Source organism: Protopterus annectens, chromosome 3.part1 (genome assembly GCF_019279795.1).
Source record: "Protopterus annectens isolate FY-2018-M chromosome 3.part1, PAN1.0, whole genome shotgun sequence".
Lineage (NCBI taxonomy): Eukaryota > Metazoa > Chordata > Ceratodontiformes > Protopteridae > Protopterus > Protopterus annectens.
Genome location: NC_056732.1, coordinates 1503142673 through 1503159731, shown reverse-complemented (window position 1 = coordinate 1503159731; position 17059 = coordinate 1503142673). Strand labels below are relative to the sequence as shown.

The window sequence follows — 17059 nt, the reverse complement described above, 5'->3', positions numbered from 1 at the left end:
GTTGATATTATTACTGTATACTCTTCTACTTCAAAGGCTTTACTTCATTTTCCACTAACTGACCTCTAACCTGTAGCCATTAGACCACATATAAAAACAAGGCAGAATGCAGCTGTAGCTGTTTTTCAGTAGAGTAGCATACTTCTAGCTACATGAAGCTTGGACAATGCAGGCTCACTATATGGGTCTGGGCAGCACAATGCCTTGCTTTACATGCTTATCCTGATGTTTGTTATCCTTTCTACTGCTGTATGTTTATACTACACGTGCCTGCTGGTTTTGCAGGATCTGACGTTCCCTGTTGGGAAAGTTTTATGGCTCTTTTTTATTGTCTGTACCTAATAGCCAAAATAATGACAGAGCATAGCATATACAGTTGAAATTTACATTACAAACGTTATCTTATGTGTAAATTCTAATGCAAATGCTCATGAAAGCATGTACTCACTGGAAGGAAGTTTGGCATAATTCAAAAGGCTATTAAATATTAAGATTAATTTCAAAATTCATCCCTCTGGGTTGTAAAGTCTTGTAATTAATAATAAACCTTGTTTCCATTTCCATTTCCAAAAGCAAATGAATGAAACTGCCCCCTATATCCAAGTATAGCTAGAATGCTAAAAAAGAAGCTAGCATCAAACCCTGCATGAGGTGCATGAAAATGCAAAGCCATGGGACTGTCCAAACAATGGTTCCTCATGTCCCCCAAATGTTCGAGTATGTGTATTTTGACCATACTTTCAGTTTGGCCTATGTTTGCACCATTTAATGGGTGTGCACCATATTATATACACTACCCCACGAGAACAGCAGTTGAATCTCTCAACCGGGTTCCTATCAGCATTTCAAATGTTGAAAACGCCAAATTTAATTTAATCAAACTGAAATGTTCGAAATCTCAGAAGAGCGAACTGACGGAACATCGATTTTGTTCCCAGGGAAAGAAATCAGTGGGCCGTCATTGGAGTTTGCTATTTCCTCCACTGTGGTGTGAGAGTTATGGACCTTAGGGTTAGGGTGAGGGTTAAGGTAAGTGGATAGTTAGTAATGTATGTATGGTGTAGTGTAGGATTGGGTTTTAACTGTATGTGTGTGTATTTATTGCTTTGTTTGTGTGTAGTTTTGTAGGGTATGTGTGCGATAGTTACGGACCTTAGGGTTAGGGTGCAGGTTAAGGTAAGTGGATAGTTAGTAAGGTATGTGTGGTTTAGTGTGGGGCTGGATTTTATTAACTGTATTTGTGTGGTTTACTTATTTTGGTGTGCTTATTTTGTGTGTATGTTTCTCGGAACAGCAAATTTTTCCCTGGGAAAAAATTCGCTATTCTAAGCATTCAGTGTTTTCAATATTCGAAATTCCAAGTTCGAATATATGGTGTTCGACATTTTGGAATTTCGAATATATGATATAGATCCTCTCAACCAAATGATACAATCTCCCATTGATTCTACTACCTGATATGTTTTTGATTCTCCTACATACTTTACATTTGCCACAAGGGAAAGAACCCTGATTAGTCCCTCACTCATGTGATACCTTTAAATTCAACAACTCCTTTAAATTTAAAAATCTTCAATAAGAGAATGTCAGCATTTATGGAAACAGTTTGCCAAGTACCTCATTTTGACTAATAGCAGACCATAAATGATCACATTTAAAGACATATGAAAAGGGAGAAAAATCTGCTAACAAAATACATTTCCTTCTCATTATCATGGTCAGTTTTCTTTTTTTTTTGCACTGAATACACACATTTATCATGTGTTCCCCTGAAGGTAATTCCCCTTTTCAAATGTCTAACTGGCTCCTCCCCTACCAACTTATTTTTAGCCTTTTCTATGATTTCTACTGAGTAACCTCTCCTCAAAAGTTTTGTCTTTAACTTTAATTAATTCACTTTCTACTTGTGTTTCCTCTGATGTATTAACCAAAATGCGTTTAAATTCCCCATAGGGTAAAGAATTTAATAAACATGGAGGATGCATACTGTTAGCATTTAGGTAATTGTTGATGGCAGTAGCTTTCCTATAGGGTTTGAACTGTACCCGCTTATCTTCACTAATGTACAGTTCTATATCCAAGAACTGCATCAAAGTTTTATGTATCTTGTATGCAAATTCTAACCTGAAAAAATTGCCGTTCAGCTCTTCCATAAATCTTTCAAATTCTCTTAATTCACCTTTGCAACCAAAACTTAAATCATCAATGTAACACTTGTAAATGACAACAAGATCTGAAAAAAAAATCAGCAGAGTATAAAAACTGATTCTCAAAATGACCCATAAAAATAATGGCATAGGAGGGAATGAAGAAAGCCTGCTTAGGATGTTTAATATGCAATTTTCTATCATCTGCAGAAGACAGAAAACCCAGCCATTCCCCCCTTCAGGATGTCCAATAAAGAAGCATTGACCATACTTGGATATATGGAACAATTTCATTCATATGCTTTTGGAATTGGAAACAAAGTTTATTATTAGTTATAGGACTTTGCAACCCAGAGGAATGAATTTGGAAATTAATCTTAATATTTAATAGATAACAGCAATTAATTATTTCTATTTATAAGTAGTCTTTTATGGTGAAAAATTCAAAAGGTTCCATGCCGTTTTGTTGAGGGCATCTATATGGGAGCCTCTTCATTATGCTTCTATCACTGAAAATGCCTACTTTTAAACAGACCAACCTGTTGAGTCCCATTTCATTGAGCACTGTCAAGGACAAGTGGAAAGACCTTCTTTATATACACATCAGAGATCTCTAGTGGAAAAATGTGTTTCTCTTTCTCAGGGACAGTATACTTTCAGAATTATTTAAGTAACAGGGGGTATATGATGGATAATACCCCTGTAATGAGATGCAGGGGGGTTTGTCCACCAGAGGAGAAAAAAACGGTAATTTTTTTTGCTAGGAATCTGAAATGATAATTCATGTAGGGTTACCCCTTTCAGCGACTAAAGCACATCTCCAATTTATTTGGGTATGATGGTTGTCTGCCATTACTTTTGGTAAGCTACTACAGTTTAAGTCAAGAATTCAAATGGCAGATTTTTTTAATTTTGGTTACTGGGCAGTATTTCACCACTGGATGGGGTTATCCTTTTCAGGATGTTTGCCCTATCCACACATCTGTGTGACCATACTGTTAGTTCTGTGTTAACTGCTCTTTCCTCTTCAGTACATTAAGGTAAAGAGAGTTGTGGGATTAAGGCCTCTCACCTCTCCCCCACTATAACAAGTGCTTCATAGACTACTTTTTATTTCCTTGTTTGCAAGTATGTGCACTTCTGTTAGGTTTACCGTGGCTGTATATTTGCTGAGATTCATTGCTAGTACTTTTATTATTTTTTAGTAGTGTGGGATCCATGTTTTTTGCCTCCACTGTTTTAATATGAATCACTATGCATACAAAAAAGAAAAAAACTACCAATTAGAATTACTTTACTACTGTAGCTCTGACTGTAAACTAATGTTGCAGATGTATCCACTACACCTAGTCTTCTACCCACTTATTTTTCTACTATACCATTTATAATATTTCATCCTCAACCATTTCATGTCTTCTCCTGCATAATTTATTCCACTTTACCTGTACCTCCCTCGCTCCAACAATGCAACCACAATAGCTGCTTCTTAGATGCACTACTGTGGATAGAATGTAACCATTTTATTTGATATCATTTTTTCATTGCCCTTAAAATTGCTTGCTGTGCTCTGCTGGAAGACAGCTCTTTACATAACAATTTCCCAGCCAGCAGCACTTCATATAATACAGTCCCAGATAACCAACCTTTTCTGTGGATAAAACAAGGATTTCTGTACTAAACTGTATCAAAAGAACAATTACTGTTCTAACTTTGTTACGTTTACAGGATATATTGTATTATCCAGTTGTAAACCCCTTTCTTCAAAGCAATTTTAATCAATCTGGTATATCATTCTAGTTTGCTAAACAGTACATAAATCAAGCAAATACATAAATTATTATCAATATTTACTACGTGCCTACATTTATATTTCAATTTCTTTCATTCACTGTTTCTCCACGTGGTATTAGAACTCAGACAACATTAGTGAAGATGTTTAAGTTGCTGGACCTCAAGCAGCAAATAATGTCAACTGGAAGAAGTAATAACACACGAGAAGGTACATTCAGCAATATATATGGGCACCAAATAAACTATTATATTTTGAAATCAAACCCTACAAAAACAAAAAGAAGAGAACACAAATGTATACAAATTATGTTTTGTATGTCGCATCTCGTTGGTGTCGACTGCTGTTTTCTCTTTAAACATCCACATTTGGGTTGTTGTTTTTCTTAACGGCTTTTTCCGGTTAGAGGTCGCCACAGCGGAACTCCGGTTGGCTAAAGATTGGCCGTTGATTTTTACGGTGCCGAGGTGCCAGTCCGACGCCCAACCTTCAACGAAGGCACGCCCATTTTCGAACGCCATTCAACCGCAGGGAGGAAATGCAGACTTCACACGGAGTGTGCTCCAGCCGAGAATTGAACAGGAGAACCTCTTCCTGTGAGGCGACAACGCTACCGCGGCTTCCCGAAAAGCTGTATTAGGGTAATGCCATAAAAATATCAAACTTAACTATCTAACAGACAGAAGCAAGCCCATTTCAACTGCAGGTAAACAAATTCCGTGCTAAAACAAATATAAGCCACTGTTTCATATTTCATTGATTGCTCATGAAATATTAAATTCCGAACAGGTTGTGAAACAATATTCATAGTGGAAACATGGCATAACAAAGCTGAAAGAACCAACTTCTCTGGTCAAGCCAAAAAAGAGAATACAAACATCTGTCGGGCTATGTTAATTTAATTCATATCTTCTGGATCTCAGTCCTTTCTTGTATTCATTGAAAGCTGCTTTCTAGTTGGTAATAACTACAATGTCCAATTTAATATATAACAAAGCAAGTATCAATCCAAGCTAATAAAAAATAGTTTTTTCCTGAACGTGTCCTTCTGACCCCAAATCACTCAGGTTGTGTCAGTAGCTGGTCCCAATCATCCACAATGTAAATTCCAATGCTGCTAAAATAGAGAACCGGTATTTTACATTATAGCTAGCTCTTGCCATCATATTATAACTGGTAATCAATGTTACCACGATGGGGACAGATAATTTCAAGAACTAAGGACAATGAGTATGGGGCCTCATAACGCTGGACAAGTCTTCAAAAATACCAGCTAAATCACTCTGAAAACGACAGTGCATATTGTTATTCCGATGTGGTGTTTCAGCACTAAGAATTTCAGAATCAAAGTTAGCATTTAAAACAATATGTATAATTTACAATACTGTCAATGAGAAAAAACGAATAATTAAAGTGCAGTCCTTAATCTTGATATGTATACCCATAGTCTGCTGGCAAAGAACAGCAAAATCATGGCGCGGGGGGGGGGGGGGGGGCTGTTTAGCTACAGTCACTGTATCTACATGTACGTCAAAACTTCAAAAACACATAATGACATGAAAATAACCCACAAGTTTCCAAACCCCGTGTCGAATTTAAGGTCGACATCCACCCTCTCCACAACCACTTTTATAATCATCATACAGAACAGCTTCTTCTAATCACCTGCATGCAACATCATACAAAAAACACTTACTACTAATTCCAGGAACTCCTTGAAAAAATCCAAACCCCGTTACCCGCAGGAAAACAAAACTGAGGCTTTCATAAAGATGCCAAAACCAAGTACCCCAGCGAGAGAGCTGTCCAAGGTTCCCTCACGCAAACAAACCAATTCCTGCGTCCACATGCCCTGCTGATTCGTCTGCCAATCAGCTTTCGAGGTGGGACGAGTCTCCATAACGTCAATGCACACTACCGGCTCTTTTGCAATCTTCACTTAAAGTGGGACGGGTCTCCGCGATTCTCGTCTATCTGCGAAGTGAAGGTTGTGTTCATAGGTTCTGTATGTGTGGAGATTGTGCGTTTGCCTCAGCAGTTCTAAATTATCACCTTTAGTTATCCCGCAGGTTCTGCAGACGCATGATCAGGAGTTAATCTGCATTGATAGTGTTACATTGAGTGGAAATGATGAATCGTCATTCCCGAGAAAAAGCAACTACTACAACACTGAAATCGAGTAGAGAAGACTAAACCAACTATATTTGAAGTAGTGAATAATGTAACAGAGATAAAATAAATGAGATCTTTAGAAAAGGATTGGAGCAAATTACATAGAAAATGGAAATTGTGGGAGCAATACATGCAGAATAATATTTTGGAGGTGGAGAGAGGTTTAAGTGAAGGCAGGAGCTGAGCAATTTATGTAAGTTTGGATTGATGATAATTGTATAAAATAATGTATGTGATGTATAATGTTTGTAGTCTATGAACATGTCAACGTGGTTTGTTATTTTTAATATATAAATGCATGTTTGCCTACGTCTTAAATGATATTCAATAAAGGTGTTAAAATGCCCATGATCCTCCAGGGAAAACATATTCCGATGGCAGCTGGATACAGCAGCTTGATTCTCACCCTTGTCTGTCAACATTACCTAATTGCTGGGATAAATTTGATTTCTTCTGCCTGGTGTACAGTGAATAATTATTTTCCACAAACACTGCTATTTCTAATTGTTAATACGTTTCCCTTCTGCCACAGTTTTGTCAGGATCAATTCATTTGGCTGGTAAGATTGCAGTTACTCCAATGTTATTGGCAAGGTGTGGAATTCTCTTCCAAATAAACTAACGTCTTTACCATCACTAGCTCTATTCAAAAAAGAACTTGAAATCCACTATAAATCGCACTGGCTTTGTCTTTGTACGAACCCAGACTAAGATTACCATCAGCAACTCTGCATACAAGTGGGCAATTATTGTCCTAGTCAACTAACCTGAATATAATGAAATGTAACTAAATGTAGCTGCTATTGTAATATTCTTATCTCTCTTAAAACTATGTAATTGTTTTTGTCTTTTTTACAATATGTCATTTTAACCCTGTTGGAGCTTTTCTCCCCGGGACTCCACTGAAAATGGACATGTATCCAGTCGGACTACCCCGGTCAACAAATGTAAAATAAAATAAAAATAAATCTTTACTAACACTGATCTTGGATGCTTTCTTGTGGCTACGTTTGGAGCATACATTCAATGAACCCTTTCATTTAACAAACCCTGTTGTGGAGCAACAATATGTGTGCTTTCATAAAATGTATACAGTCTGTTCCTTCCCAGTGTCTCTGGTACAGCAGAAAATCTCAGGTTTGCTCTGTATTCTAACTCCATTTTTTTAAAAATGGATATTCTTGAGGGGTCTCATATTTAGCCAGCCTTTTCTTCATGTCATCCTCTGATTTTTGTAGTTTTAAAAGTTCATCTGAGCAGCTAATCAAAGCTTCTTCTATTTTATGAGACTTTGAGTTTGTGATGATGTGAGGTATGCAAGCTATGCCAGAAGTACAGCAATGGCTGTGTAACATATGCCAGCACAGCTAGCTGGAATTTTGTAAAGAATTATATGTTATTTCCATATCAAACTGATTTGTACAGATGTTTGTGTTGAAAATGTATTTGTAAAGCTGCTTGTGTTAAAACTGTACCAAGTGTGCCCTGCTGGACAGAAAAGGAAATGTGCATGCATTATTGTAACTGCTTAAATGTATTTGTTTTAACAGAGGATACTGGAAGAAAAGTGTTTAATCTCAGTAGACCTAACTTTGAAAATATTTTGAAATTAAATTACTGGGCCTAGACTATAAAGATTTTATTTTACAGCTCTCAATGCAGCCAGAGACAAATAGTCTGTACTAGGAAGCTTTTTACATTGCCTTTGTGGTGAACTAATTGCTACTGTGGAAGGGTGGAGGTTTGAAATTGTTTCATGACTTACAGGAGCTGCAGCAGATCATAGCAAGGCTCTGTGTGTGTGTATTATTGAAACAAAGAGGGGGGTAGCATGGAAACCAGAGATCAGATGTATGTGATGTCATTCTGTAATCCATCATTAAAATTATACTTTAATACTAGGTAAGACTGAAGAATTATGGCATTATTTTTTGGAACCTGACAAAGAAGGATCCCTCACCTACTTCGTCTTGCCTTGCTCTAGTAAGTAACCAGGGAATAATAATTCACTAGATCAGTCAGGAAAATATAGTGAGATTAATTATTTTTACGTAACTGTGTGAACCTGTCCACCTGTGTTATTTTTTATATTTTCTGTGACAGAAACTCTGGTGTTTATTGTAAATAGCTATTTAGTATTTTCATATTATTTTATTATTAAATATATTTAAATGTTTCACCGTGGAAGGTCCTTTAGAGAATATTTTAACCTTTGAGAGTACTCATATCAATTTGGTTACACTGTGGCTACTCTGAAAGCCTTCCCAATGTTGGTCAAACTACCATTTGTATTAATATTAATTTCACTTGGTATAATTAGGTACCCTTGCAAGAGCATGCGAGTAGCTGGCTTTTGGTGTCTGGGGGCAGTGTAACTACAATATAGTCTGGGCAGAAGGGGGCATAGCTAGTAAATCTGTGCCAGCCTTTCCCAGGTGTGTGTGTGAAAATCAAATCTCAAAGACTGTGTGTCAGCTGCTTGAAGCAGCCACACAAAGCACTGGTTTCATAGAGAAGGTGCTAGAGGACTTGGCTTGGACACTTAGCTGGGGACTCAACCATACAGCTGTGCCAGTGGGGAGTCTTATTCAGGATCTGAAGAGAGAGAGAAAAACAGCTCCTGGACTGAATGTGCTCCCTGTGTACTCAAAGAAAAATTGTGCTTGATGCAGAGAGCTGCGTCTGTAAATACTGGGTGTATCCATTTTTGTTTCAAGTGAACTTCCCTCTCCAGTAACAGTGTTGAGGATTCAGGCTCCTGGATTACGGGTCCAGAGTGGGGATGTCACAGAGATGATATAATTCTTCTTGTGTTTCATTCATTTTAATAATCTCTAAGTTCATTTGATTTAGTTTTGCTTCTAAATTACTAGAAGCCATCACTTGTATCAGAGATGAAGCTTGAATTACTTTTTGTTGAACAGCTGCTGTATTTTTCCCAAACAATGTTTTATCTTCACCTTTTATAGTTGTGTCTCTTTCAGGATTTACAAATTTCTTCTTTGCTGGCATTCAGGCAGTGTACTTACTAGCCAGTTACTGAATTTTACCTAAAATGAGTGTCACTTGATCCCTTTTCTCATTTTCTGTTTTCAGACTCTAAGACGTGAGATTATGCTGTTGATCAGTGTGTAGCCATCTTGGAAGTTCAGCACTTTAACTTTCTTGATGTCAGACTGTAAAATCTCTTCTTACAGTATAACTACTATCTTCAAAGAATGTCACAGCCTCTTCTGCTGCTTCCATCATGCTTTGAATCAACTAATTTTCACAGGCTGCTATTCTGTATCTGCTCAACCAATGTGATCAGCACCATCAAAAGGCCTTTAGATACTGTGCTTCAGTCTTTTGTCCTGCAGCTTTGTGTATTCTGCTGATATTGCCAGACCTATCAGAACATTGGCACTTCAAAAATCCATCCATCCATAACCCCTTTTACAGTTTTTGTACATGGGGTTAGGGTGTCACATCAACAGTCCGCATCATCTATTGCCATGGGTCGCACCATTGGGTGGCTAGCCCTGCCTTAGTTTAGGTTCAAAGGTTGGTACTAGGCTATCAGCCCTAGGGCCTATACAAGCCTAGCCATAACAATTCCCTGGCTATTTCTTCCCACACTATTTACTTCCCTGGACCCTGTCTAGCAGGGCAACTGATGTGATCCCCAGGGTGAATTTCCTTTCTCCCATCCAATCGTCAAGGTTCCTTTTGAAGAGGGCCAGAGAGGCACTCTGCTTGACATGTATGGGCAATCTATTCCAGAGTCTGGGGAGTCTCTGGGTCAGGAACCTATCCCTCCAGCATGTTTTGTTTATTTTGATGACAAGGTATAGATCCCTGGAGTGTGTGGCTCTGAGGGATCGGGATTTCTTTAAGTGTAGCATGTCCAACAGCTCTGGGTTTGACATGGCCTTGTATGTTAAGCAGAGATTGCCTCAGAGTAGAAGATATGTGACAGAGTATAACTGGAGCTTTTTAAGGTGGTCAGCATAGGGCATCTGCTTTAGGCCTGTGATTCTTTTAGTAAGGTATTTCTGCAGCCTCTCCAGCTGTTGCAGATGTCTTGAGAGGTACATGCCAAATGGGGCGTTATATTCTATAATGGGTCTAATGAGGGATGAGTACAGTGGGACAATGACCTCCTTTTTTCTGGATGAAAAGCCCTTACTGATGAGGTGTGCCACATAGAAGGATTTCCTGACTGTTGTGGTGATGTGGTTATCGAAGGTGAGACCACTGTCCACCTGTGTCCCTAAGTCTCTTATCACACTTTCAGTGTATAGTGTACTCCCACCTATATGGTAATTCATGGGTACAGGTTTTTTCCCAAAGGGGATAACTATACATTTCTTGGCACTGTGCATGAGCCCATGGCTCTGGCATCAAGCATCTGTTTCTGTAAGGCCCTTTTGTAGAGTATCCATATCATTTGGGGATTCAGTAATGGCTCCCAGTTTGCAGTCATCTGCGAACTTTGTTAGCCAGAGTCCCTTAGTGTTGGCCTGTACTTCAGAGAAGTAGATGCCAAACAAGAGCGGTCCCAGGACTGAACCCTGATGTACTCCACTTGTCTGGAGCTGGATTTGGAGTCGGCTACTTTTACAGTGTGGGTTCTATCAGTAAGCCAGTTAGCAACCCATTGGGTGACGTAGGGATTTATGCCCAGCTTAGTAAGTTTATCTATGATTCCAGAGTGGGGGATGGTGTCAAAAGCCTTGGGAAGGTCTAGATAGGCTGTGTGAACCACCTTACCCTTGTCCATGGCTCTAGAGACTGATTCGAAGAAGTCAATCAGGTTCAGGAGACAAGATTGGCCCTTCACAAACCCAAACTGGGTAGGGCCCAGTGTTTGAAGGTTGCCAATGTCTTTGTTTATAAGTTCCATGATAATACGCTCCATGGCCTTGCAGATAAGGCTTGTCAGACTGATGGGATGGTAGTTTCTGGGATCCCCCCTTGTGGAGTGGGATAACTGTAGCTCTGCGCCACTCAGTGGGCATGAAACCTGAGGTGAGGCTATGATTAAACATGACACTTAGGTGAGGTACCAGTTCATATTGTAGTTCATGTAGTACACAGCCCAGGATGTCATCTGGTCCCATGGATGCTGTATTCTTAGCTTTGGAGAGTGTATTTTCTACCAGTGTGGCCATTATTACCAGAATCTGGCAATCTTCCAGTATTGAGATGGGCCATTTAGGGGGTGAAGTTGGCACTGAATCGATCTGCCAGGATATTGGCAATATCCTTGGTATCAGTATATTTAATGCCATTCTGTTTTAGCTCAGAGCAGATCTGAGCATTGCCATTTAGATTCTTGGCATAGTTATAGAATGCCTTGTGGCTGTCTTTGGAATCTTTGGCAATTTTATTTTCCTAACTAGCTTTGGAGGATTTTATGAGGGATCTCAGTTTCTTACTGAGGCTGGTAAGGGAGTTTTTTGCATCCTGGGATTTTCCTCTTTTCTGCAACAGTTTCTTCCTTTTGTTGTAAAGTTTGTTTATGGCAGGGGACCACCAGATTGGCTTCCCTTTTTTGGATGAGAGCATCTTGGTTCTATTTGGGATGGCACGATTCATGCATGAGTGGATGTGCTCATACAGTGCCTTAATGTAGGATTCAGCAGTTGAACTTTCAGTTCTCGTCTACATGGGTGTCATGAAGTTTGTCACTTCTGACTTGAGTAGCATGAAGTTGGCTTTGGAGAGATTTTTTATGGAGGTTTCCTTACTGGGGGGTGGGATGTGGATGTTAAGGGTGATTAGCTTATGGTCAGACCTGACTAATGAGGGGGTGACCATAGGTGTGGAGCATCGATTTCCCATGTTGGTAATGACCAGGTTTAGGATATTGGAGCCCCTGGTGGGACTATGGATTAGTTGATCCAGGGCATTGGAATTTATGAATTCCAAGAACCGTTGGGCAAAGGTGTTGGTACATGAGTAGTTTTCCCAGTTAATGGCAGGGTAGTTAAAATCACCCAGTATTAGGGTGTTCGGTTCTATCTTAATATTTTCCAGTATGTTTAGAAAGGTGTAGTGAGAATCTTGGGGCATGGTGGGGGATCTGTAGCAAGCTACAATTTGGATTGCAGTCTTACCTAGTGTTAGTTGCACCTGGAGAATTTCAGACGCATTGTGTTGGGCAACTAGCCTGGTGGTGTGAATATCCTTGGTGAATATTGACACTCCTCTACCTTTAGTGTTTCGGTTTTGGTTTGGTGGCCGAAAAGTGTGGTAAGAGTTGTAGCCTGGTATTGCAGGGGTGCTCTGTGGAGCCTTGAACCAGGTCTCAGTTACTGCACAGATATCGATGTTCTCCATTTTTAGGAGTGCCTCGAGAGAGTACATTTTGAGGTTTAGACTTCTAGCATTGAGTAGCATTACTTTCAGATTTTGCATGCTTGTACCTGTTACGGTGGTGGTTTTGTCCTTTGAACTTTGCCTGAAAAAGGCACTATAGGGGTGGCAAGAGCCTTAGCCAGTAACCTGAATCCCAGGGGCGACAGGTGCAGACCATCTCTGGCAAAGCATCATGGTCTGTTGATCATGTCGTCCCAGGCAGACAAATACTGGATCCCCTTTGAATGACACCAGAAGCTTAGCCAATTGTTGAAGTCAATCATTTTGTCCTTATATTGTGGTATAATTCTGGGCAAAGGCAGGATGCTACTCAGGGCTAGGGTCATACCTGCCTGGGCCACATGATCCGAGAGCTCTTCCATGTCTCTTTTCATGTAGTCCAGGGAGGTACGTCTCAAGTCATTCATTCCAACATGGACAATGACAGAGTCATATTTGTACTTCTTGTGGAGTGAGTTGAGTGCATGAATTGTGTGGTGCATCCTGGCACCCGGCAGGCAGCTGACTGTAATTTTCTCTTTGTTCAACCTAGTGAGTGGGACATCAGTGTGCCGGACTATAGAGACACCTATGACTAAAGTGTTAGGTACATTGTCTTGCCTTAGAGGCTGTTGCTGGGTGGCACACTGGTGTTGTGAGCTATGTGACACTTTCGTTGTGATTGGTGTTTGCGTTTCAGCTTCAGAGGTCCTTGTTGCTTGGGCAGGTTGTAGTTAAGGGCCTCTGTATATGTGGATTTAGTGTTGCTATATGTGGGTGTTGGCGGTGTGGGTTTAGAAGGGCTATGTGTTGCTTGAGGTGTAGTGTGGGTGTTAACCTTCTCCTCTTGACTGTCTAGCACAATCTTGGGTGAAGAGAGCTTTGCTTCCATTTTGGCTATGTAAGTGCATCTCTCACAGGTTGTAGTGTTGGGTGGTGGTAGGAGGAGAGGGTTGTCTGTGTACATGAGGCAATTGCTGCATTGCCCCAATATGCCCAGATTCACCAGGTGGACAGGAGAAATCACCGGAAGCTGACCCTTGGACATGCCTAGTTTGGTGCTTTTTTTTTTTTTGTAAAGTACAGGAACTGTTGTCCCTTACCTTAGCAAGGTACCTTGCAATTATAGGCTGTTTAGTGGCTACGATTAATTTCTCCTTATTAACAAGGAGTGCTTGTATCAGTGGAAGGCTTCCTAGTGCTTTCCAGCAGGTATTAGAGCAAGTGCTAGTCACAGGGATGCTTAAAGGTAAGATGAAAAAAAATGCACACTGCAGTGTGCACTAGAGAAGTTAGATGTGAAAGTATGTAACTTAAGTTTTACCTGTTTAAAAAGTTAAGGTTTAGTGGAGAGTTACTATTATTAAAACAGCAGGATGGATTGAAAGGGGTGGTCACTTTTGTATTCTGGTACTATGGAATACAGTAGGATGGCCAATAAATTTAAATAGTTGAAGGGGAGGGATTTCAAAAATAATGATTTTGTGATTACTCACACAAGCCAGTGAAAGCAGAGAGGAAATGAGATATATGGTCAGATTAACATAAGAGGCAGGCAACTAGAAAGACAGTGGTATTTAACAAGACAACTGTAACTGGGTGGGAGGTTGGGAAAAACTTCTGCCTGACTCAGAAGAGACAGAGCTGTGGTCTCTTTTGAAGTTTTAATATGCAGTTAAAGCAGAATGCAAGTAAAACACAAGGCAAAGAAAACAAACCACAGTATTCAAAATATAAAAAGGTAATAAAGTAATACAAAATACAACAAATAAAAGCAAACTAACCTTTCCTTCACAGCAAAGTGTAGCAGAGTCTATTGTTTTATTCCACTTACTCGCATGCCCACTCACACCCATGGTCAACCTAGGGTGTCCAATCCACCTACTGCATGTCTTTGGAATGTTGGAGGAAACAGGAACACCCTGAGAACCCCCCCCCCATAAACACAGGGAGGACATGCAGACTCCTCTCAGAAGCTACCCCAGCTGAAAATTGAACTAGAGAGCCCCTTGCTGTGAGGTGACAGTGCTATCTGCTGTGCCACTGTGCTGCTCTTCACAAATATTTCCATGAAAATAACTTCCAAGATAAAGAAGAAAAAAGTTCTCTCCTGATGATTGTAATATAATTTTTTATCTTCATTTGAAAAAATGTGTATTGTTTATGTACAATAAACAATATGTTAATTGCTGGAAATATAAATCTAGACTGAAAGCATATTGGTTACACATGGTTTTAGAATGTAATGTTTTGCAGCCATTTTGAAAAAGATATAAATAATTTTATGCAAGAATTATGGTCAGATATGTTTTCTCTTTTAAAATATTGGATACTTTTTACTGCTCCAATTAGTGGAATCATACCAAAAGTACAAAATCATCTTCTTTGTTGCATATTAGCAATAGCTAAAAAGTTAATAAAAATCAGGAAAATGTAATTACACCCTTGATTGTGGAATATACAAATATTGCAAAAATTGTTTGCCAAAATGAACTACACACTATTAGTTTGAGAACTAAAAAATACTTTTTGTTATAATTATTGGTTAAAACAAAATAATTTATTGGAGAAATATTGACTGTTTCAATATCAGTAATTATTGATTTTGTATAACAAGATATAGACATCTTTGTAAATAGTTATTGTATTTATTAGTTGCGATGTTCATGAATTAAAATTTTAATAAAAAATTAAGAAAAAAGAGCATTGGTTCTTTATCACTAGAAATGTTCTCACCTAAATAGTCACCACTGACAGTTTATCTCCCAAAGTCTACATATATGATGAAGTGATCATCCATTTAACAAAGGATAACAAAATAGAATCTCTTTTATTATTTCAGATACTTCATTCACTGTTAGAAAGTATCATTCATCAGCCTTCTTGATATCTGCAATTATATCCTCTTGTATTATGTGCTCAGCGTCAAGAGTGTTCATTCTGGATGGTCATGGATCTGAACATAGCATTAGTCTTCTCAGTGTCAAAGTGCTGCTTCAGGATGTCATCACCACTATCAACACAGAAGTCTAGCAAAACCTAGAAGTTCTCAAATTTCAATTTCTCATCATCCAAATATCTGGCAATGTGCCATTGCCTTTGAAGGGTAAGTTGGAAGAGTTCCACATAGAGCAATGCTTTTTATAGGAGAACATAGCATGTAAAGGCTCTTCTGCTTTTCTTCCAGTCCTTTATTGCACTTGACTACAACACTCTCTTCTCAACAGAGAGGCATACCTAGGTTGGGGTGATGTGGTAAGGTGTTAGGGGGTATCATCAGCAGATGCAGATGCCAATTAGGCAGGGAAGAAATGACAGCAACTGACGCCGGACCAAGACTTTGGAATTCATGCTGACTGCGGGACCGCCTGACGGCAGGTTAACCCAAGTATAATGACTGCAGCAGGGTAACACGAACACTCAGAAATTAATGGCAACACTGCATTTGCATCAGAGCTGAAGTGCTTCAGTGTTTTCTGTGTGATATTTAACTGAGGCAAGCTGCTTGTTAAATTTGTAGCAAGGGGTTTTCTACAGTTTGAAAGGGAGATTTTGTTTTTGGTCTTCAGTTTCAAGAGGACCTTTTTTGATTGTTTGTTTTTTGGTCCTTATCTTAAAAATGGGGAGGGGATCACAATACCTACATGTGGTTCTGTTTCCACATACAGTAACTCTCTCTTGACATTATTAGCTCAGATCACACAGGAAATGTAGGTTTCATGGTCTGATTGTTCATCCTTAGGACTACTACCATGCAGCTTATTTAAAAAGTGGCAATCAAAAAACAAGTGCTGTGTTTCTCTAGTCCCTGTATTTAGTTGTTACAAGTGTACCTCACTTCTTTTCTGATTGGTAGCATAAGTGTTAAACAGCACACATGGCAAGCAGCTTGCTACATGAAGGGATGCACTCTGTACAGCAGTCCAGTATGCATCATGATCCTTGACTGCTGTAAGTGGCTTTTCTGTTTGTAAGACATGGTTGTTGGCAACTTCTCAGAACTACTAATGGAGTACTCAACCAGCAGTATTTTTTCCTTGGTCCATCAGCATGCTGTTTAAAACCTCACATTCACAAATGTTAGATGTACTTCCAGGTGCAAGGACACTGTCTGCTGATTGTTTAATTTTAAGGCTTCCTGCAGTATAAGAGTATCTACATGTTGGTAGATGCAGGAAAAATGTTCACTTTCTTGACTTACTTATAGGTTCATACTAGGCTATCTGCCCTAGGGCATTTATAAGCCTAGCCAGAGTGTGTGTGGCTTACACCACCCCTTAGGATGAGAATACTATGCCCATTTAGGGTTTAGTTTACTGTGCCTCTGTCTAGTAGTGACACAGAGATGACCCCCGGGGTAAACCTACGATCTCCCATCCACTCGTCAAGATTTCTCTTGAACAGAGTTAGTGAGGGGCTCTGCCTAACATGGACTGGGATTCTGTTAGAGTGTAGGGAGCCTCTGGGTTATGAATCTGTCCCTCCAGCATGTCCTATTTATTTCTGTGTTGAGGTTCAAGTCTCTTGCTCTCATGGCTCTGATGGATTTGGATTTTCTGAGGTGGAGCACGTCCATTAATTCCGGATTGGACATGGCCTTGTATGTCAGG

The 17059-nt window shown here is 39.4% G+C and overlaps 1 protein-coding gene across 2 annotated transcripts in view; it reads right to left on the bottom strand.

Moving 5' to 3' along the window:
* LOC122798538 (protein lifeguard 2-like) overlaps positions 1-5800 on the bottom strand; it is an 861262-nt gene extending 855462 nt beyond the window's left edge. For both annotated transcript variants that reach the window (XM_044067573.1, XM_044067575.1), the window contains exon 1: positions 5633-5800. The gene's annotated coding sequence lies outside the window, so the exon portion shown is untranslated. The remainder of the gene's footprint in view (positions 1-5632) is intronic.
* Between the last annotated feature and the right edge of the window lie 11259 nt (positions 5801-17059).